Source organism: Lissotriton vulgaris, chromosome 8 (genome assembly GCF_964263255.1).
Source record: "Lissotriton vulgaris chromosome 8, aLisVul1.2, whole genome shotgun sequence".
Classification (NCBI taxonomy): Eukaryota; Metazoa; Chordata; class Amphibia; order Caudata; family Salamandridae; genus Lissotriton; species Lissotriton vulgaris.
The window spans coordinates 1,183,067,702-1,183,091,412 of NC_141696.1; positions in this window are offsets into that span (position 1 = coordinate 1,183,067,702).

A 23,711-nucleotide genomic window follows, 5' to 3' on the forward strand; every position below is an offset into this window, starting at 1 on the left:
ACTGGTGTGGTCTGGTATAAGATTTGTTGCATGGTGGCTTGAGATTTCATGCATGGCTTAAGACGCTGTACTTGTTTGGGTACTTTTGCGGTGCAGTGAAGTGTCATTCAGTTGCAGCGTCTTTGGGGTATGGGACGTTTTCACATATCTAATGGGGGTATTATGCTGCTAAATATAAGTTTGTGTGGTTGACGTGATGCTGAAACACTTGCTGTTGTTTTTGCTGTTGTTGATACTGTATCCATGGACGCCCTTGTTTGGCTCTGCATAGCTGCCAAGTTGCCTAAATCTATGCAGGACTATTTATTCCAGTCCCATTTGTTGTCTTAGAATTCTGGGACTTGCAGTCCTGGTTGTACACTGGGATAAATAAGACAACTTGAATTCCACACAAAAAAACAACGATTGGGCTAAATTGTCATGCATGGAAACTTAGCGCCTATGCGTCTGGATCCTGTAATCCCCGAGGTGTGGGAGAAAGTTGGTGTTAGTAAGCAAGAAGGTAGGGAGGGTAAACATTGGGTGAGGCGAATTAAGAGAGGAGAAGAGGTTAGTAGATGATGGAGAGGATATGGAAAGGTAAAAATGGAGGAATGGAGGATAAGAGTTAGTATAGGTAATGTAGTAGTGGGAGGGAGGAGTTTATATGGGGATGATGTGAGGGGATAGAAAGAAATTAAAGATGGGAGGGTAAGAAGGAAAAAAGAAATGAGGAAACAAAAAACTACAGAATGTGTTGGTCGTGAAGCAGAGGGGAAAAGGCAAGTCAAAGAAAGGAAAATGCACAAAAGGGAAAAAGGCTGAATGCAGGAGAGGGGGGAAGAGTATCCAGGGAGGAAGGAGTTGAGGAGAGGCCAGTGGGGAGAAAGTAGACAGTTATAAAAGTTATATTGTTGAGTAACAATGTCGCTGGGGAATCAGTGCTTAATTTGTAAAAGAAAGACTGCCAGTGCCTGAAACTCTGCTCAGAAGCCCACGGGCGGTGCAATTAAACGTCACCATGTCTAATACCACGGATGGTCATCTTAAATCCACCTCGTGCCTTTTAATCCACTACCAGACACTCCCTGACCCTTCATCTCACTCTTGCAGGCTCCTGCTTTCTCCCTTTGTGACGTGTATCCGTCGTTCTCTTCCCCGTCTTTCGAAGTGTGTGTTTTCCTTTTTTGCTCTTCATAAGGAAAAATAAGTGGCGGTTCCGAAAAAAAGAGCCAGTGCCCGCCACCATCAATCACCGGCTCAAATTAAGCACTGTCAGTGCTAACAGACAATTTCGTTTGCACAGTATGCACTGACTATACCAACAAGAAAATGTTGGTGTTGATTACAAGAGAGCTGCTCTTTTCAGAGCCTACACTTCCCTCTAAGCAACCTTAGAGTGTTTACGATTCATACATTGCAGGCTACATTCACATTTCTTGCTCAGGGGGCTTGTAAGAAGGCTAAAAGCTGCAAATAATGGATGTCAATACCGCCTTTAGCTTCATTTAAATTTACATTAATTTGTGTTGTCTGCTGTTTCTCCCAAAACCTCTGATTTATCCTAGAAAGACTTTACAGGAAGTGAGGAAAGGTGAACGGCCACTTCAGTGGCACAGGGCCCGATTCACAGAATGTTATGTTATGTTATGTTATTGGTTCTTGTAACGCGCACAGCTGCCCCAGCAAAGGGGCGTCCTGGCGCCAGGAGAGATAAACACAACATCACAGAACGCAGCAGAGTCAGGAAAATTAGTTAAAAAGAAAAGTTTTGATGGCACGTCTGAATAGCAGTAAGTCCTCCATAGCTCGGATTTCACTGGGAAGAGAGTTCCACAATTTGGCCGCCACCACCCGGAAGGAGCGGCCACCCATCCTGCTCAGCAGAAAGCGTGGAACAACAGCCAAATTCTGACCCATCGATCTCAAGGATCGAGAAGGAACATATGGGGTCAGTAAATTCCTCAAAATAGGTGGAGCCATACCTTTCAAAATTTTAAAAGCTAGGCAGAGCACCTTGAACTCGATCCGGCGAGCGACAGGCAGCCAGTGGAGCGATTGCAATGCTCTAGACGCAGAGCAACGACGAGGCAATCCTAGTACCGCTCTTGCGGCAGCATTCTGCACTCGTTGTAGCCTCATGAGTTCTGCCTTGTTCGTACCTGCTAGTAAGACACTGGCATAATCTAGCCTGGATAGGATCGAGGCCTGGACTACAAGCTGTCTAGTGGGGGCGTCGAAAAATTTAAGCACCGGCCTGATACCCCTGATTATGCCGAAACAGGAGGCAGCCACCCTCTTAGTTTGGCAGATGAAGCTCAATGTAGGGTCCAGCCATACCCCGAGATTTTTTATCTCGATGGCAGGAGAAGGAATCGTTCCTAGCTCGGGGGGCCACCAGTTGTCATTCCACCATCCAGGTTGCTTACCCACCACCATCACCTCGGTCTTCTTTGTGTTCAATTGGAGGCAGTTTAGGTTCATCCAATTGGCCACGGCACGTAGCCCCTCACAGAAGTTGTGGGCGTCCACAGCTGAGTCCCCACTTAGTGTGACCGCCAGCTGCGTGTCGTCCGCATAGGACACCATTGTCAGGCCCCAGCGTTTGACTACCGCAGCCAGCGGGCTCACATAAAGGTTAAAAAGCGTGGGGCTCAAAGATGAACCCTGTGGGACTCCCAGGGTGAGCGGGTGAGAGGTGGATTTGCCAGGTGGTATCGCAACCTGAAAGGATCTGTTGGTGAGGAAAGAGCGGAACCATCCTAGAGCCGAACCCCTAACCCCAGCTTCAGCTAATCTCCGCAATAGGATCTCTTGGGACACCGTATCGAAGGCGGCACTCAGGTCTAACAACAAGAGTGCCGCTGTTCGTCCGGTGTCCAGCACGGAGCGCAGATGTTCAACCATGTATAACAAGGCAGTCTCCGTGCTGTGGCCTGCGCGGAATCCATTTTGCGTGGGATCCAAGATGTTAGCTTTGGCGAGATGGTCGGCCAGGATCCTATTCACGTGGGCTTCAGACTCAATCCTAAGCTTACTACTATTTTGGTATTCACAGAATGCACTTACTACTTTTGGCTTTCACAGAATAAACGTACTACTTTTGGTATTCACAGAAGTTAGGATTTTGGCTTAAGTTTGTCTTAAGACAAACTTCAGACAGACTTAAGACAAAATCCTAACTTAAGTCTGTCGTAAGTCTGTCTTAAATCTATCTTGAGTTTGTTTTAAGACAAATTTAAGACAAAATCCTAACTTCTGTGAATACAAAAAGTAGTAAGTGCATTCTGTGAATACCAAAATAGTAGTAAGTTTAGGATTGAGTCTTAAGTTCATTCTGTGAATGCCAAAAATAGTAAGTGCATTCTGTGAATACCAAAATAGTAGTAAGTTTAGGATTGAGTCTTAAGTTCATTCTGTGAATCGGGCCCTACATCATTAACCTCTGGTTATTGCTTATATAGTTATTCTTCTGCGGCAGCCCCGGTGGTACCCCCACTGTGCATTGATTCCCTCATTCAAATGAAGACATTATTAGCCCTCGGGAGGAGAATGCATGGGATGGCATATAAACGAGTACAATGCAAGCAACAAAAAGAAGCAAAATCCGGCTTGAACATCTAAATACACATTCAAAACTGTAAATATGTACGCATCAAAATATTGTAATGCAGATTTAAGGTTTAATCAGAGTTCTGCTAAATTCCTTTGGAATCCTGCTTAAAAAGAAACCTATATAAATTAAACAAGCATTGTCAATGACAATAGGTCTGTTTTTTATGAAGTGCCTCCTTACTCAATGATTGGTTTAAGCATTCACTAAGTCATACATGCGCTCTGACACTCAGCACTCGTGTCCTTTCTTACACCCACTGACTCATCCTTTCATTCTTCCACTTACACAAACAAAATAAACAGCCAAGAACTCAACACATGCAAGAAAAATAAAAAGAATAAAAGTAGAAAGTTGCCATCGAAACACTGCATAAACAAGTAAAATTCAACATAACAGCAAATGACCGTCTTGCAATGGTACTGAACATGGTGTTTCATTGTTTTGAAGTACCAGCATAGTAAGTAACCAAGTCTAGAACCAATGTGTCAGGCATCTTGGAATGGTAACAGAGTGAAACAATGAACATTACCATTGCATGAAAGTGGCCTGGTATAGAGGCTGTGGTGGTATTGTGGCATGTTGTGCACTGCAGATAAAACTAACAACAAGCAAGCAGCCTTTTAGCACCGTCTTCGGAGCTATAGTATGCTTTAAAAAATATATAGAAAGGATAAAGTGATGTTATAGTTAGATCTGACACTAGTATCAAATTTTACGTAGAAATAAAACTTAACATTTCACTGATCAAAAAAAGATTAACGTAAGGTTAATGTTCGCTTAAAGTGTAGTTTAAAAATAAAATTTTAAACGAAGTCCAGGAGTGCAATAGAGCAATGTCCCAGAGAAGGTATTCTCCGCATTATATTGGAGGGAGAAGATCGATCCCTCTGCATGATGAATATTACCATCTGAGAGGGTGCAACTAATGTGACATATAAATTATAGAGCGGTCGACCTTGAAGCTAGGGAACCGGGTTTGAGTCTCGGTAGGGACGCTGAACATCCTGTGATTCTGGGTAAATCACGTAATCTCCCCGTGCTTAACAAAATTAATGTGTCTGTCTGTAACGCAACTGTTGCTCATGTAAAGCGCTCTTATTCCTTCAGGTTGAGTTTGCGCTATATAAAAGTCAGTAAAAAATAAAAATAGCAATTCCTCAACCTACTTTTCCCTGATGATCCCTATTTATGATGGTGTGATCGTTAGATAGGGAAGCCACGATTTCTGGTCCTAGTGAACAAGTTACTTACCTTATGAATACACATTTCCTGATCACTATTCGGTACCCTCAATTCCTCCCAGATGAAACCATGGACAACCACAGGTACATGGCACACCAGCAGGCAAGTGGATTTCATCAACATGTATTATATCTTTTTTTCTTTTTATATTTCTGCAAAGTGCACATGCATTTAAAATGGACTCGACCTATGCGTTTCGGCAATAAGCCTTCAACTGGGTCAAAGAGTTCTGAGTGTCAGATTTAAAGGCCTATTACAGTCCTCCCACCACCCATAATAAAAACAAAATTTAAAGGAACAGTTTACTATTAACAGATTATTTTTAAAATAACCTGAGTAAGTCATATGTATATCACTGTTCAATCAGAAGGTAAAACAATACAATTTTACAATGGTGGTAAAGAACCCCAAAATTTAAATGATCCAACCCCACAAAAAAGCTCTTCAGTCAGCTTAAATAAGTGTATCAAAATATTTCTGATTGCATACATTATAAATAAATATATGTAAACGGATGAGAGGCAGATTCACATATATAAGAAAAAGTATCTGGAAAGAATAGGTCAAATGTCATTAGTTCTCTGTCAGATCACTGTACTATGACTCATAATGAATTCACAATTCTAACTATACATAGAGCAAAAATTCGCAAAACATTCCCGATTATTTTTTAACAGACTGTGCAAAATTCGCAAAATTTAACCTGCAATGGTATAGATGCATCAACAATGCCATTTGGGATTCCTTATTAGCGAAAAATAAGAATTCGCTAATAAGGAATAGCAAAAGGCTATGCATGTAGAAATAGCAAAAATACTAGCGATTTCTAAACATTCCTTAATTGCGACTCGCAAATTGCGACTCACAATTAAGGAATACATCCCCATTTATTCCTATGGGCCTAGAGGCCCATAGGAATGAATGGGAAGACATTCTCAATTTGGGATTCTCAATTAGAGAATCGCAAATTGAGAATGCAATTTCAAGGGTGCCAGGGTGTCAAAAGGACACCCTGTTGCACCTCTGAAATCTGCATATGAGAACATCTTGCACACACACATGCCCCAAGGGCATGTGTGTGTGCAAAATGGAACTTTGAAAAATGCACTTGAGTGCATTTTTCAAAGTTTTTGCAAATTACCATGAAGTTCAACTTCATGGTTATTTACTCCCCCTAATAGCGAAATCACTATTTTTTTTACTTTGATGCATTGCATTTAAGGAATCTCAATTTTAGATTCCGTAAAAATGCAATCGCAATTTAAGTAATCTCAATTTTGCGATTTCTTAAATTGCGATTTTTGCATTTGGGATGATGCATCCCAAATGCAAAAATACTGGTTGCAAAGGGGCAGATTCTGAGAATCTGTCCGTTTGCGACCGTTTTTTCCTTTGATGCATCTATACCAATGTCTAAAGTTCCTAACAATCTCAGGAAATGAAGCGAAGTCACCCCTCCCTGTGTCAACTAGGGAAATTTCCAAGAAAGTATAAACATTTCCTAATATAAGATTAAAGACATCTAAAATACTTGTATTAACAGGCTTAAGACTTGCCTTTGAAAAATTGTACTTAATCCGTTTTAAAGTGCTTGCTATAGGTGCAAAATTCACAAAGTTTGTCAGGAAGTGCCTAAAGTGCTCCACAAACCCTGAAAGTAAAGCAAGAAGTCCTCTATCTTAACAAACACATATAATTTTTCGGGAATGTGCAAATGTGCAAAATCTCTAAACAGGATTTTATCTCATTTTAACCAGACATATGTACTGAGTTTCTTTAAAATAGAATATCGTAATACCTTATCCTAAATGTTAATTAAAAAACATACATGTGTGCTAAACGTCAAATATCATAATACCTTATAATGAATGTTGGACTTATAATTAGCTACTTCTTTTCCTGTGGAGGGAGTATATAAGTGCTACCCTATTTTGTTCAATTAACCAATTAACAGCTCGATGTAACAACCATCATTATCTCATAAAGGAGAGGAAAACTCTTACTGGTTCAGAGGCATAAACCATAGAAAGAGAGACTAAAACATGGGGCCATATCTACGACTAAGTGGCGGAGCGTGTCGTTAGCCGCCTGGACTTAATGACAAGCTCCGCCACTTCGGAACCGCAAGACTGCACCATATTTACAAGAATGTGGTGCAGCCTTGCATTTCCCCCTGCGATGGCGCTAAGTTTCACAACGCAGGCACCCTTGCACCAGAGTACAAGGGTGTCTGTGTGCAGGGGTAGATTGGTTCTTTGTAGGAAGGTATCCCTTCCGGCACATAAACAATCCTAAAATGTCATTTTGTAACTTTCATGTGTGCTGCGCTATGCAGCACACATGAAAGTTACAAAATGGCATTTTTAAAAAGATTTTTTTATGTACAGGAAGGGACACCTTCCTGTACATAAACAAACCATTGCATTTTGCTTTTTCCATGTGTGCTGCACAAGGTAGCACACATGGAAAAAGCAAAAAATGAGGTAAATAATGCATTTCTCCTCGTTTCGCCACCTTAAGACCAAGGTTTTCCTGGTCTTAATTTTGGCGCTGCCTCCTATGTACGCCACCCTTGTACATAGGGGCCAGCGTCAAATACAATGGGTGTTGTGGTGGAATGCCCACCACAACACCCACTGCACGCCCCTTTCACGTTAAACATAGCGTGAAAAGGTGCCTTGTGTACAAGGTAGCATTGAGCCACGTTAAGTGGCTTAACGATGCCTTAAACATAGGACAAGGCCCCTATCGCCACAGGAACGTCACAAATGTGACGTTCCCTTGGCGATAGGGGCTTGTACATATGCCCCATAGTGTCTTGTGTTAAATTTTAATGATGGAAGCAATTTTCTTGATTCTTTTCTTAATGAGTTTAGAAGGTAGCTTACGAGATGCAATGCAGTTCCTACGATTTGATTGAAAGCAATACCAGAGGGGGAGTAAAAGCATTAATAAAGATTCACAACAGAGTGAAACCAAATACCCTCTGTAAACATCTTTCATGTGGCTACTCTAACTGAAGATTTGTTACCTTGTGAGTATTCCCCAGGTGTTGGACTGGATCTGGAAACTTTAAAAAAGTTTTCATTTACTTTTTTAAGAGTAGGCAGTGGTCCGTGGGACCACTGCCTGCTATTAAAAACCGCTGTAACAAACATTCACAAAGGGGAAGGGGTCCCTTGAGGACCCCCTCCCATTTGGGAATGGGTTACCACCATTTTGGTCACAAAACATTCCCACATGCCAATGCGATTCGGTATTAGGAAGGGACGCCCTAAACACGCCGCTTCCTAATTGCGAATCGCAAACCCATTTTGCGATTCGGTACAGGTTACCGAATCAGAAAATAGGGTTTGCTGCATCTGAAAAGCATTTATTGGGGTCGCAAACGGGCCGTTTGCGAAGACAAAAATGCAGGATGTATGTGCCCCTAAGGGCTCTTTTAGGATCCAACCTATGGAGTTTCTCTTTCTTCTTAGAAAGGTGAGACTTAGCAAAGGATAGGTAGGGTGATCATTTGCCCAACAGGAAAAGTGACAATTTTTGGTAGAAAAGAAGCTTTCATCGGTAACACCAGCTTGTCTATAAAAAATGTTGTGTACAGCAGGTTAACAGAGAGGGCTTTGTAGCTCACACACCATGCACATGCTATGGCAATGAAGAAAACCATCTTGAGAGCGAGGAGCCAAAAAGGAAAGCTGTGTGAAGACTCACAGGGACAAAACTAGGAATGTGAGGACTAAATTCAAGTCCCATTGAGGCATGATGAAAGGTGAAGTTGGGAACAAATCCTGCAAACACTTCAAATAACGCATCACAATTGGTGATTTAAATAAGGAAGGCTGTTCTGGCAACTGTAAACACGACTTCAGAAGGACGGTTAAATGCAGTCAACTGTCACTGGGTACAGGGCTCTGCCCTGCGGCTGTGACAGAAGATCATGTCGAAGCAGCAACCTGATCAGGGGACGGATGCTCATGCCCAGGAGTTCAGGCTACCACAATCTCCTTGCCCAATCTGGTGCCACCAGGATGGCTTGGGCCAGGTCATTTCAAATCTTCAGAACTCTGGATAGGAGAGGGAGAGGGGGAAGGAATAAAAAGTCTCTGACAGAGAGCCTTCCTGTAAACTCAAGCATACAAAATGGCTGACATTGCACATTCTCAGCAGTGGCAAAGAGATCAAGTCAGGGTTCTCTCCATACACAGAAGCTACCCCACACCACCTCTGGGTGTAAGTTCCATTTATGACCCATTAAAAACGGGTTGTTGAGTGTGTCCACACTGGCATTTAGAGATACCACTAAGTGGAGCGCCACCAGGAAATTTCCCTGGCAATCCAGTCACTTCCATAGACATTGTGCCTTCTGATACAGTGCCAACAACCCCACCCTACCCTTATTGTTGCAGTGCCACATGGTGGTGGTGTTGTCCTTGGACACCAGTACCAGCCTCCCTGTTAGAAATGGGGGTCTCTAGTTGGAAGAGGTAGGTACCTCTGTCCAAATAAGGACCCTTCTTCCTAGTCAGGATAAGGGAGTTACACTCCTAAAATAACCCCTGCTCACTCCCTTGGTAGCTTGGCACAAGCAGTCAGGCTTATTCTAGAGGCAGTGTGTAAAGCATTTGCACATAACCAACAGTAATACAGTTTAAGAACTGCAAAAGGACACCACACCAGTTTAGAAAAATATCCAATATTTGTATATACTCAATACAAGACCAAAATGATACAAATCCACAATACAGAACTTAGAAATCTCAGTTATCAAAATAACCTTGAAAAACAGTTCCTTGAAGTTGACAGCTCCCTCTGGGGCTATCACGGCGTCGTGAACAAACAAATCTAAACAGTTCTGTCTGACCGCGGTGTTGCAGGCCAGCTACGATGTCAGGAAGACCCATAAAACAGTATCTTTAGAAATGCAGGGCATCGGCGACCTCTTGTTGAGCTTCCGAAAGCACGGCGTCCGCAGTCGTCCGTTCCGGAGGTCAGTGCAGGAGTCGTCAGGCCCTTGAAGTCACACACATTGCAGATCGCACTCCTCGCAGTTGAAGTCAGGAGCGCTGGCGTAAGCAGGCGTCGGGTGCTGCAGTGCGAAGTGCAGCAGTGTGACATGCGATGCCCTCATTTCATGGTGCGGGCAGCGGCTCGGTGGGGGCATCAGATGGTGGCGTCTGTGAGAACAGGGACGTCGCGGTGCTGGCAGGTCACAGTGCAAACTGTGGCGCTGTTGCTGAAGCGCTGTAGTCAGCTGACGAACTGGAGTCGATGGCACCGGCGTCGGTAGGCCAAGGCTGAGGTGCGGGATGAGGGCGGTGCGTCGTGTAACTTTACGAGGGCTGGCCTCGAACCACAGCGCAAGCAGAGGCGTCGATTTCGGCGTGGAGCGTCGTCATCTGGGATCCCAAGGCGGTGGCATGAAGCGAGGCGGTGTGGAGTGCGGTGCCCAAAGACGCGTTGAGAGCAGTGGCTCGGTGGCGGCGCCAGCCACCGTCGACGGTGAGACCAAGGTCACAGTGCGGCATTGCAGCCGTGCCCTCTGCGGTGCCTTCAGGACACGGAGTCAACAGCAGCATCGTAGACGGCGTCGGGTTGCTTTTTCCTCTGTTGCAGCACAAAACACACAATCCCCAGTGCTGAGGGCAGAAGAACTTGAAGTCTTTGCTGTTCCTGAGACTTCTTGAACAGGGGGCAAACTCTACCTCAAGCCCTTGGAGAAACTCACAAAAGTAGATTGCAGAAAGTTCAGTCCAGACCTTTCACTGCCCAAGACAGAAGCAGCTACTGCAGACCAACTTAGCAAAGCATTCAGCAAAGGGGTAGTTCCTCCTCACAGCTTGGCAGTCTTCTTGGTCCAAAAGAGTTCTAAAGTTCTGGGGTCTGGGCCCAAATATTTATACCACCAAATCCTTTGTTCTCTGAAGGCAGATAGTGTCTGTACCCAGCCCAAACCAGTTCTGTCCTCTCTGGTGCAGCTTCCTTGCAGGAGGTGGAGACAGCATTGTCCAAGGCAGACAGGGTCTATTCAGGTGCAAGGGAAATCTCCTCCCATCACTCTAAATGCAGACTGGGGATATTCAGGTGCTAGTGACAACTCCTCCCACTACTCTAAATGCAGCACAGGTCTATTCAGCCCAGCCCGGACTCATTAAGGAAAGGCAGGAAATACATCTACCCCCCGGTGGCCGTCGGAGAGAATGCACCTCCCCAACTCCTGTCACACCATAGCCAGACAGTCAATACACATCCTAGCAGAGGCACACAGGATGGCTAAGCAAGAAAATACATATTTTCTAAAAGTGGTATTTTCTAACACAGAAAGTAAAAATCAGATTCACTAAAAGATGCTGAGTTCAGGCATACTAAACTTTATTTTCCTATCTGGTCCCAATGGGAAGTTATATTTATAAGATGTTATAAATGAACTACCATGCTTTCCTATGGGCCAGGTAGCCTTTCAATAGTGAAAAACGAAATTGGCAGTAGTTCACTATCTAGCCATGCCATACACACCAGGGCATGTCCTACCTTTCACATACACTGCACCCTGCCCACAGTGGTACCTTTGGCCTACCTTAGGGGTGACTGACAGGTAAGAAAAGGGAAGGTAAGGGCCTGGCAAGTGGGTACACTTGCCAAGTCGACATCGCAGTTACAAACTGCATGCAGACTCTGCAGTGGCAGATCTGAGTTACCTTTTCAGGGCTACTCATGTGGGTGGCATAATCAGTGCTGCAAGCCCACTAGTAGCATTTGATTTACAGGCCCTGGCACACTCAGTGCACTTTACTAGTGACAGACAAGTAAATCAAATATGCTAATCATGGAAATACCAATCCATAACACAATTTACACAGAGAGCATATGCACTTTAGCACTGATCAGCAGTGGTAAAGTGCCCAGAGTCCTAAAAACCAACAACAGCAGGTCAGGGGAAAATAGGAGAAAGAAGCAAAAAGTTTGGGGATAACCCTGCAAAAAGGGCCATTTCCAACCCTCCCTTTGATAGCAGACAGGAAGACTTTATTTCTTCTTTTTTTTAATCACATTCCTCTATTAGATTTTCAACCTAAAACGTATACCAAAGAAAAATCAACAAAAAACAAAATTTTCTTACATTTCTCTTGTAACCAAAACGGGGATTCCACTTTAAAGGACCATGATTGAGATACAGAACTTATGTCCTGAAGTAGAGCTGCGCTCACGTTTTGATTGCTTGATGCATTGAGTTCACGTCTTATTTGAGTCCACACTCGTCTGTCCTCAGTATGCCTGTACCTTGGGGCATTTTCCATGAAATGTGTACAGTATCACAGTTCTGGGCCATGCACCTTGTTCGGGGACCAGTCCCATCTATGGAGCACATTGCAGTAGCTGTATTTTAGACGGGATTCCCTCAGTCTTCTATTATAATCCCCCAGTATATCCTCCCTACGAATTGAGTTTTGTAGACGTTTCACCCACCAGTGACATAATGCAGTGGAAGTATCTTGGGTGAGTTGGTGATCTATCAATGGGAAGTAAAGTCCTGCGATTGTGCCTCTGTGTGCCTTCCAAGTGTTGAAGATAAATATGGCAACGTGATGTGTGCGGGACCCAAGGCTCTGCACAATGCTTGTGTTAACTGTGTATGTCTCCATGTTTGTGAGTGAGGGACTCCATATTCTTGGCTGAGCTCTGGGAAAGGTTTCAGAAGGTTTCAGAAGGTCCAACCCTAAGCATGTTAGCAAGGTGCAGTATCTTAAATTGCTTCCACAGTGCAACAACTAATTTCCTCCTCACCTATTTTGATGGCATCATTGAGCCAAGGGAGAGCTTTAGAGTGTATGCAAGAATAAGGGAACCAGAAAGGTCTGTACTCCTCAAGGTCTAAGGGAATCTGCTCTAACTTCTAACAGTGTGAACCTTAAGTAAAACAACACAGACTTCAGCAACAGTTGTATTTCTTCCCATCCCTCCAGGAACCAATCATTTCAATCTCATGTTGTGCATTTGCACATTACCAGACTTTCTAATCCCACAGAACTTAGACAGTTACTGCGACACTGAACTTACCTCCATTCCTGATACACGAAGAATAGGAGGCTTCTTCTGCTCATTAGATCTTCAAATTTCTTGCCAAGATTCCTCTTCTCAGGCTTTACTATCAAGAAACTAATGCAGACAACAATACTCCTTTCTTTAGCTAATGAAACCTTTAGAACGCACCTGCAAAGGAAAGAACAAGATGATCAAAAAAGCACATTTCAATATTAAGGCTAATTAGTCAGGCTAACTTTAACTAAGCATTTGACAGTGCACTTCAAATACATGGTTATACTTGTGCACATGTAGCTCAAGACAAAATGCAAACATGAGTAAAAGCATACACGATTATTACACTTTCAAACAGAATGTATGCATCTGTGACAAAGTATAAATGCAACATGAATACAGACTTTAAACTAAACGAACAAGTTACTTACCTTCAGTAACGCTTTTTCTGGTGGATACAGTATCTGCCTGTGGATTCCTCACCTTTTGAATTACCCCATGAGCAGCATTCCATGGAAACTCCTCTCCATAGCTCTCCCACATCGATGAGGACGTCACAATGGAATAGCTCTGCACCCGACCGCCATCGGAGCCATAAGAAGAACTCGTCGGCGTGCTGATGTCAGCTCCACCCATTTTTTCCATACCTCCGAGGGGAACGGGTGAACCAACAACATTTTCACCAGTATACATAGTATACAGAACCAATTAAAGCTGGAAATTCTAAAATATAGACATTTCCTAGTGTCAAGTATCACATCATTTCCAACAATAAAATACACAAATTACATGTCTTTTATTTTTCAGTATAAACAGGCAGGCAACGGGGAGGCGGATGGGTCAGTGAGGAATCCACAGGCAGATATTGTATCCACCAGAAAAAGCATTACCGAAGGTAATTAACTTGTTCTTCTGATGGCTACATCTGCCTGACCCTTTTAATTGAATGCTCAAGCAGTCCCACTCCTGGCAGAGGGTGCCTGCCCACCTATACCAAAAAATCTTGTAGCAAAGTGCCCGTCCTTCATCACCTCTGAGTCTAAGCAATAATGCTTTGCGAAAATGTGGAGGGAGGCCCAAGTTGCCGCCTTGCAAATGTCTACAACAGGAACACCTCTAGTTAAAGCAGAAGAAGAAGACTTAGCTCTGATGGATAAGCTTGAATACCTTCAGGAGGCTCTTTCCTGGCCAAGGCGTAGCAGATCTTGATACAGAGAATGATCCACCTAGACAGCGTTGTTTTGTGGACAGCCTTGCCCTTCATCTTGGCCAAATATCGGATGAAGAATTAGTCGTCTAACCTGAAGTCCTTAGTCCTATCCAGGTAGAAGCCAGGCGATGAAGTCTCCCCTCCTCCTTAGAAGGGGGAGGGGGAGGATAGAATGTGGGTAAAGTCATAGATTGCCCTAGGTGGAAGGGAGTGACCACCTGTGGCAAGAAAGCAGTTCTGGTCCTTAGAACCTTCTTATCAGCATGAAATGAGGTGAATGGTGGATTGGAGCTAAGAGCCTGTAGCTCACTCACTCTCCTAGTGGAAGTAATTGCAATAAGAAATATTGTCTTAAACACTAAAAATCTCAAGGGGCAACTATGAAAGGGTTCAAAGGGAGAACTCATCAAGAAAATAAGAACCACATTCAAATCCCACGGAGGCATGATAAAGGGAGTAGGAGGAAATCTATTGATGAGACCCGTAATGATTCTCATAGCAATGAGAGATTTACATAAAGAGTCTGGCAAACAGAGAAAAGCTGTCAAGGTAGACAAGTAGCCTTTAACCGTACCTACTGGAGAACCCTGTTGTGCTAGGGAAAGACATAAACTTAAAATATCAGACAAATGGGCGTGCAAGGGATCAACTGATCTCTCTCCACACCATTTTACAAACTTGGCCCATCTACCAGAATAGACAGATTTGGTGGAGTGCCTTCTGGTCGATAAAATAACACCCACCACGTCCAGCGGGAGAGAAAAAGAGCTCAGGTTTCCCCGTTAAATCTCCAGGCATGAAGGTGCAGGCTCTGGAGGTGGGGGTGTAAAACCTGCCCCTGCGTCTGGGAGAGGAGGCCTGCCATGAGAGGGATACAGAGTGGAGGGTGCGATGAGAGGTTAAGGAGGTCTGTTTACCACACCCGTCGCAGCCAATCCGGGGCGATCAATATGACTTGGGCCCAGTCTTGGCAAATCTTCCTCAGAACTCGAGGAGTCAAGGAGTATGGGAGGAAATGGTTAAAGAAGCTGTGAGCCCCAATCTAACTGAAACACGTCCCCTAATGCTCCCCGCATCAGATTCTGGAGACTGCAGAACGACGGGCAGTACGTGTTCTCGTGAGTGGCAAATAGGTCCAACCGGGGAAACCCCCACATCCTGAAAATGTGATAGACCACCTCCAGATGGAAACGCCACTCTTTACCAGCTGAGTACTGCCGACTGAGACTGTTAGCACGCACATTCAGCACTCCGACCAGAAGATTAGCAATATCGCAAATCTGATGGTCCTGAGCCCAGGACCAGAGTAGCAAAACTTCTCTGCAGAGACAATACAACTCCACTCCTCCCTGCTTGATGATGTACCACATTGGGGTAGTGTAGTCCGTCAGTTCCTGAATCGACTGACCATCAAGGGAGGGAAGAAAGGCCTTGACCATCAAGGGAGGGAAGAAAGGCCTTGAGAGCCCAACGTATCACCCGCAATTCTAGAAGATCGATGTGAAACAAACTTTCCTCTAGAGACCAAAGGCCTTTGACCTCCAGATCCCCCAGATGAGCTCCCCACCCTAAAGTGCAGACATCAGTAATTACTGTGGCCACCAGTGGAGGAGGTTCAAATGGCTTCCCTTGAGACAAGTTGTCCAAGACACTCCACCATAAAAGCTCCGCTACAGTGTCTCTGGAGATTCTGACCACCTCCTTGAGATCTCCGTTGTGTTGAAACAACTGCCTGAGGAGGCACCACCGGAGGACCCTCATGTGCCAGCGTGCATGGTTGACCACCAGTATGCAAGAAGCGAACAGAACGAGCAGACATAAGACCTTCAGGACTGGAACAACTGCTCCATTGTGAAAAAGTCAAATAATAGCCTGGATGTCCTGAATCCTCTGTGGATGCGGGAAGGCACAACTCACAGTAGTGTCCAGTACTGCCCTTATGAACAGGTTGTGCTGAGAGGGCACCAGGTGAGATTTGGGAATGTTTATTGAAAAACCCAAGTCAAACACCAGATGCGTTGTCTCTTGCAAATGATGCAGCACCATCCTTGGCGACTTCACTTTGAGCAGCCAATCATCCAGATAGGGGAAAACAGGAATCCCTGACCTTCTGAGATGTGCTGCTACCACCACCATCACCTTTGTGAAGATCCGAGGTGCTAAAGTAAGACCGAATGAAAGGACCGCAAACTGGTACTGTTAGACCCCACCATAAAACAGAGATACTTCCGATGCGACTTCAGGATGGGAATGTGAAAATATGCATCCTGCAAATCGATCGACACAATCCAGTCTTCCTGCTGCAATGCCAGAAGAACCTGAGCTTCGGTCAACATTTTTAATTTCTCCTGCTTGAGGTAAAAATGTAAGACCCTGAGGTCTAGGATCGGCCTTAACTGGCCGTCCTTTTTGGGAATCAGGCAGTACCGGAAGTAGCATCCTGGATTTCTATCCTGCTCTGGAACCACCTCTATCGCACCTCTCTGCAGTAAAGATAGAACCTCCTGTTATGATAGCAACAGGTGCTCCTCTGAGCACCAACCCTGGTGAGGGGGGAAAGGAGTGGGAAACTCCCAGAAGGGCAAGGGCATACCCATTTTCCACGAGATCCAGCACCCAGAGATCTGAAGTAACAGGCCTCCAATTTTGTAGAAAATGGGACACCCGCCCTCCCACGAGACTAACATGCTCTAGGATGGAAAAGTTAGAGCAGCTTCCCTGCAGTATCAGTTGGAGGGCAAGAGAAGAGGAGGAGGAGGCTTAGTGCTGAGCTGTGCCTCGCAGACGACCTCTACCTTTTTTTCTGTTTGATCTACACAGCAGATTTGCCTTTTGCTGCTGTTGAGACTGCTGCTGTTGCCTGGCTCGAAAGGACAAAGTCCTGTCAAACCCGCAACATATGTAGTATCCGGGACCTCTGGACTGAGACTGAAGACCCAACAATCTCGCTGTGGCTTAACTATCCTTAAAGCGCTGTAGCGCCGAGTCTTCTTTGGCACCAAAAAGACGAGAGCCGTCAAAAAGCAAGTCCAATAGGGTGGCCTTTACATCAGGTGAAAACCCAGACCACTTAGCCAAGTGTGCCTCCTGGTTGAAACTGAGGAACTCATTACTCTGGTGACAGAGTTCGCAGTATCAAGTCCTGATTGAATGACCTGACGAGCAGCAGCTCGGGTGTCAGATATTACTTAAGCGAAATGGCCCTATACATACTCTGGAAGCTTAGGGAGTACCTCCCTTGCCGAGTCCATCAGAGCATGGAAATAGCGGCTCAGCAGGCATGTCACATTGGTAGATTTCAGAGCCTTACTGGTCAAAGAAAACACTTTGCCGATTGCTCCATCCTCTTGGATTCTCTCTCTGCAGGCGTGGATGGGAAAGAGGCTGCAGGCTGTTAAAGAAGGATGATGCCTGGACTACTAAACTCTCAGGAGACGGGTGTGAGGAAAGGAAAGCAGGATCTCCGGGGCCACCTTATACCTCCTTGCTACTGATATAGACACCGCAGGGGCAGTCATTGGCCTCTGCCACACCTCTAAGATGGGGTCAGTCAGAGCTTCATTAAAAGGAAGCAGAGGTTCTGAAACAGAAGAAGGGTAATAAAGTACCTCCATTTAAATGCTGGATTTAAGCTCTGCAGTAGGTAATGGCACATCCTGCAGATCCGCTACCTTCCTTATTACAGAATGATATGAGGAAACCTCCTGCATTGGAAGGCCTTTTGGTGAGTAGAGCTCCCATTCAGGTGATGTGTCCAGTCCGCTAACCACCTGTAGGCCCTCAAACTACAGCACAGGGTCAACAATCTCCCCCTCTTCACCCTCCTCCTGCTGCTCTTGATATTCTTCCTCCTTCAGCAGACTTTGTGCTTCCCTTCTGGATCTCATCCTTGGGACCGGCGTCGGGGGCGCCACATGTAGCACCGGTGACTTCGGGACCGGCTTTGATGGCGGCTCCACGGGAATAGTCGAAGACGCCAGACGAGCCGAGTTGGCACCGGACTAGAGCTGGACGGCACCGGAGGAGACACATCCAATAGCACTCTTCCCTCTAGGGATGCACCGGCGTCTAGAACCTCGGCATCGGGAGAGGCCAACTCCCTGGAGCCAATGGCATGAAAGGTGCCTGTGAGAAGTGAGGTGGCAAACCTCCAAAGGAGTAGGAAAGTGGTCCCATGGGGCCAACCAGTGCACCAGCTGGGTTAGTCGCTCTGGCAAACATGCCAAACATCACATTCAGGGAATGCGACGGATTTGTACCTGGTGCCAGAAAGGCTAGATGTCCTGGATCCGATACCGCCTGTTCTGAGACCGCTCGAGGAGGTAGTCTAATTGGCTTTGGAGACACTGGAGCCGGGGGTGGAGTGCCCAGAGGTGAAGGAGTCATTTCTCTGGGCATCAGTGAGACTCTCAGAGCCGGAGACTGAGCGGGAGTCACCTGAGGCGAAGGGGAAAGAGAAACTTCTTCCTTGCAGTGACATCGGAGAACCGGAGACCCCGACTTCTGTGTGTCATCCTTCGATGACCAACATCTGTATCCATGGCCCGCTTCTTTTTATGCTTCCAAGACGACTTCAAGGTATGCAGAGTCAGCGACTTGGATTTGGATCTCAACCTCCTCCGGCACCTTTTCTGCTTTTTTGCCTTGGCCATAAACAGCTTGGCCCTCTTCTCTCGTAAAGCCTTCGGGCTCATGCGCCTGCTTGACAAACATCCCTCGATGTCATGGTCCCATGAAAGGCACCATAAACAATCCTCATGGGGGTCCGTAATCGACATCTGACCCCCACTTTCCCTGCATGGCTTGAATCGGGACTTCCTTTGAGTATACATGGTTGCTGCTACAATTACACGTAGAACCTGCAACAAAGAAACTCCCAGAAATGGAGAGCCCTGTAAAAAACACCTACGCGTCGACGGCACAGAAAAAAGGGAACTGACGTCAGCACGCCAAAGAGGTCTTCTTATCGCTAGAATGACGTCACGTGGGGTTGCGTGCACGGACGTTCCATTGTGATGTCCTTGTCGACGTGGGAGAGCTATCGAGAAAAGTTTCAGTGTAATGCTGCGCATAGGGTAATTCAAAACGTGAGGAATCCACAAGCAGATGTATACATCAGAAATTAGTGCACACGTTTATAAAGCTTCAGTTTCTCATTGGTTATATTTCATTAAAGTGTTTGAATGTTCACACTTGTTTATATTACTATGGCACACAGAAGATATAATGTCAAAGTATAAAGGCAAATTAAGCATTGATGACTTGTAAGGGATGGAGTCTAAACTGCGTTACTCCATCATCATAGACACAATTTCACTTTTCAGGAGAACTTAAAATAAAGGCGTATTTCACTTATTCTGAATTTTGAACGCATATTTTGTTTAGCTCTACCATCAACTAGAGCTAGAATAGAAGAGGAGAGTAGGTGACTACCTTAAATACATCCATTCTACAAAGGTCCGGATATCAGATAAGTAATGGTCTTTTTAATAGTATGTGTCGTCGCTAAATCAAGTCATTAAACCTAGTAACTGTGGATAACGGTTTCTGTTACTGAAAATAATATCCTCTAAACGTATTCTACATGTGTCATTTTAATGTGATGTATAATTTTTATTCCTAGAATCCAAGCAAAGAGTTAGGAAGAGATGTCAGCAGATCTGGAAAAAGCCTGTCACTGGTGCATAGCTAAAATTGCCAGTAATGGTAAGTTTGGCAACTGCTTCCAGCATCCTTCTCAATGTCAAGCCACACTAGTCTGGCAGATCTGTCAATAGCATCATTTATTTATTTTCCTTTTTGTTAACTTTTTTAGTTTTTTGCATTTCCACTACAAATAATCACATATACATAAAGCATTTTGCAGCTGGTGTAATACATTTGCAATATGAAGACCATCACATATTGAGTCTCTATTTATTTACTTTTGTAAGTCTTTGTTAGATACAGAGGGCATAATTTAGAGCTGGATGTGACTGAAATACATTGATATGTGGAAGATAAATTATTTTTACTGTTGGAGAATTCTCTGCCTGGAGACTTCGCAAGCAAAGAATCGAGGATCGAAGATTTACAACTTTCTTCACAATTCTACACCTTTTCTGATATCACCCAACTCAAATTAAGTTTTAAGTGTTGCATCTGTTTTCTTAGTTGTTTACAACATGATCAAATGCAGACTAGGGCCCATTGGAACACAAGTATTTCCAGCTGAACCAGAGCCTACAAGTCCTTTTGATATTTCAAACTAAGTGGCACGATCCTTGTAGCGAAATGGTCAATGTGAATGCTTTGAACTGAGTCAAGGGAAGTAGGAGGGGACCATTCTAACCTTGGATCACCCGAGAATGTGATCTAGAGATTGATCACTAGTGAACAGTACATGAGCAGCGGAATGAAGGGGGTTCTGAAGGTAGGTGTTCAGAATGGCAGGGTATCTGATAATCATTATCTAATCTTTTAGAACATTTGTCTTGAAGTGGGTCAGAAATGGAGCCAGTTGTACGAATCCGTTTAGCAGTTGCAAAGCCTGCCATTAGCTCAATCACAGGATTTGCAACAGCAGAATCACAATCTTAAATGTACTAAATCCATTTAGCAATTCGGTATATGTTTATGGAATCGGAAAATGGGTTTAGAAATACATACCGAAACACGGTTTGGAAGGTACGTGCTTAGGGCGTACTTTCCAAATTGTGATTATGAATGCTGTGTATAAATGATTTGTGACCTATTTCTGATGCAAATATTGATAGATTACAGACTCTGCAAAGGAGGTGGTAACCCATTCGTAAAGGGAATGGGTCCCTACGGAATCTGTCAGAAGAAGATATTAGTAGTGACAAACACTGTTATATAGAATGGCATATTTAACATTATTCCTTGCAAATATGATATATTTAGCCTCTACTGAACAATGTAATTACAGTGATTGTTGAAATGAAATGAAAAAGAAATTTATAGAGTGCAAAACATTTACCCAAAGGTATAATGTCGGTAGCTCCGCACGCAAGAGATAAGAACAATGGAGACAACTCAAAGATTAAAAAGCCATGTCTTTAAAGCCTTCCTAAATGGCAACAGTTGATTTTCTTTCTGAATCTGTACCGGAAGTGTGTTCCAAAGTCGGGTCGTACTGCCCAAAAAGCCCCCCCCAGCACACTTTTTAAACCTAGGAACTACCAGGTTGTGGGAGTGTGCTGAGCGGAGCTGGCGGGCTGGAGCGTAAGGCTGGAGGTTTTTAAAAAACAAATACTGGCCCTGCATCGTGAATGGCTTTAAACGCAATGCAGAGAGCCTTAAATTCTATCTGCCTTTTCACTGGCAACCAGTGCAGCTCTTTGAGCGCCGTAGCAACCGATTTATATTTTGGGATGTTTAGCAACAGACGCGCTGCAGCGTTTTGCACAATCTGCAACTTGTTGAGACAGTTTTTGCGGAGGTTCATAAAAAGCCCATTACAATAATCTGCTCTGGCCAGTACAAGCGCCAAAACCACTTGTTTCCTCAAATCAACTGGGATGAGTGGAAGAAGCCTTCTTAATATTTTCAAGGTATAGAAGGAGACCGAAGTAACCTGATTGACATAACCTTCAAAGGAGAGCATAGAGTCAAATGTCACCCCCAAGTTTTTTACCTTATCTTTTGGATTGGGAAGTGGGCCAAACTCAGGGGGCCACACCGCGAGGGCCCAGAAGTTGGTGTTTTTGCCAAAAAGTAAGACCTCCGTCTTTCTAGAATTTCGCTTCAGACAGTTAGCAGACATCTAGTCCCCCACCTGGTGAAGACATGTGTGGAACTGAGCAGCTGTTTCGTCAGGAGAGTCAGTCACTGAAACAAAATCTGAGTATCATCCGCATATGAAATAGCAGAGAAACCCAAAGATCTAATTAGCCTTGCCAGTGGAGCAACATAGACATTAAAAGGTTGTGCTCAATGACAAGCCCTGTGGTACCCCACATGGCAGCATGAAATTCAATGACTTGTGCTCAACAAGAGTCACAAATTGTTCCCGACCTGACAGGAATGACTTTAAGAAGGCAAGTGCTTTTCCTCTGATACCAATACCCTCCAGAACTTGCAATAATTTCTGGTGGTTAACCGTATCAAATGCTACAGAGAGGTCAGCCAGCACCAGCGCTGCATTGCCTCCTGCATCAACGGTCTGCCTACAAATTTCGGAAGCAGAAATCAGCGCCAGTTCCATACTGTGTTGCTTCCTAAATCCAAACGGGGAAACATCTAGGCAGGCATGTTGTTCCAGATATTCCGAGATAACCGTATTCATGGCTTTCTCCACCATCTTTGCAGGCAAGGGGAGCCTGGACATTGGTCGATAATTATTAGGGTCTGCTCCATCCAGATTAGCTTTCTTTAGGAGGGGGAGACCAGATGCCAGTTTTCAATTAGTCGGAAAGATCCTGGAAGGAAACATTTGAATAAAAATAGGTATCAAATGTGGGGGAAGAACGTCTGGCAGCTGATGAAACATTTTGGGTGGACAGGGATCAACGGAGGACCTGGATTTGGTGGACATCATGAGATTAATGACTTACCCCGTTGTTACTAGGGGAAAGGAGAGAAGTTCATGTGGATCAATCCTATCCGCGGATACCGAAGAGGTTTCCATTTCCACCATAACAGTACCAGGAGTGCCTAGAGGTAACAACATCACTGGGGCAGCACTCTGTGAGAACCAGCTATTGAGCACTTTCAATTTGTCTTGGAAAAATGTGGCTAGGGAGCAACAGAATGTTTCATTCAATGGTAGAATAGTCTCCTCTGAGCATTTGGCTAGCTTTTTCACTGTGGAAAAAAGTTACTTGGATGAATTTTTTCCAGTTAGTATGGCTTAGGTAAAGTAAGAAGCTTTCTCCTTATGTACTAACTTTTTTAAGTCAGGTAAGACTAGTTTACAGACCAACTTGATGTTAGTGTCATTGGACAGTCTCCACTTCCTTTCCAAAAGGCGACACTTTTGCCTTTCCAGTCGAAGTTGTTCTGAGAACCATGGTTCAGAGTGCCTTGATCTGTGACAAATGGAGGATTTGGAAAGGGGCGACCACTCGGTCCCCCCGAACGTATGGTTGGGGGCCCGGATCCTCCCGGGAAACCATTTTGGGCGGGGGCGTGTCACGGCTGGTATGCCCAAAGTGGCGTAGCCGGGGCGCGCCTTTTTCCTGCCCAAGAAGGGTTGTCCTAGACACCTACACCGATGGCCACGCCCAGTAGGCGTACCAGCGGAGGGTTCACGCCCTCCCGATGAGGAATAAAGAGAGCAGGAATCCGAAGAAGCATCCTCTTGTTACTGTGCTTGGAAGCTGCACCCACTCGTTGCACGTGAGCCCTCGACGGAACAAGAACCAATTTTTGAGAACTTGTAATTCTTGTGTTTCTCTTTCAGCGACTTCGAGGCTAAGGATCCAGGACCGTGTTGATCGACTTGGAGCGAATATTCGAAAACAATGTCTGGCAAGAAGGCAGGAAAGAGGTCCGAGACTGACCAGGTGCTTCGCATGTTGGTAAGCAGAATGGCGAAGATCGAACGAAACGTTGCTCTGGTCCCAGCGCTTGGCCGAGATATGGCGAACATGAAGAAGCAGATGGCCTGCGATGAACAATCCGGGT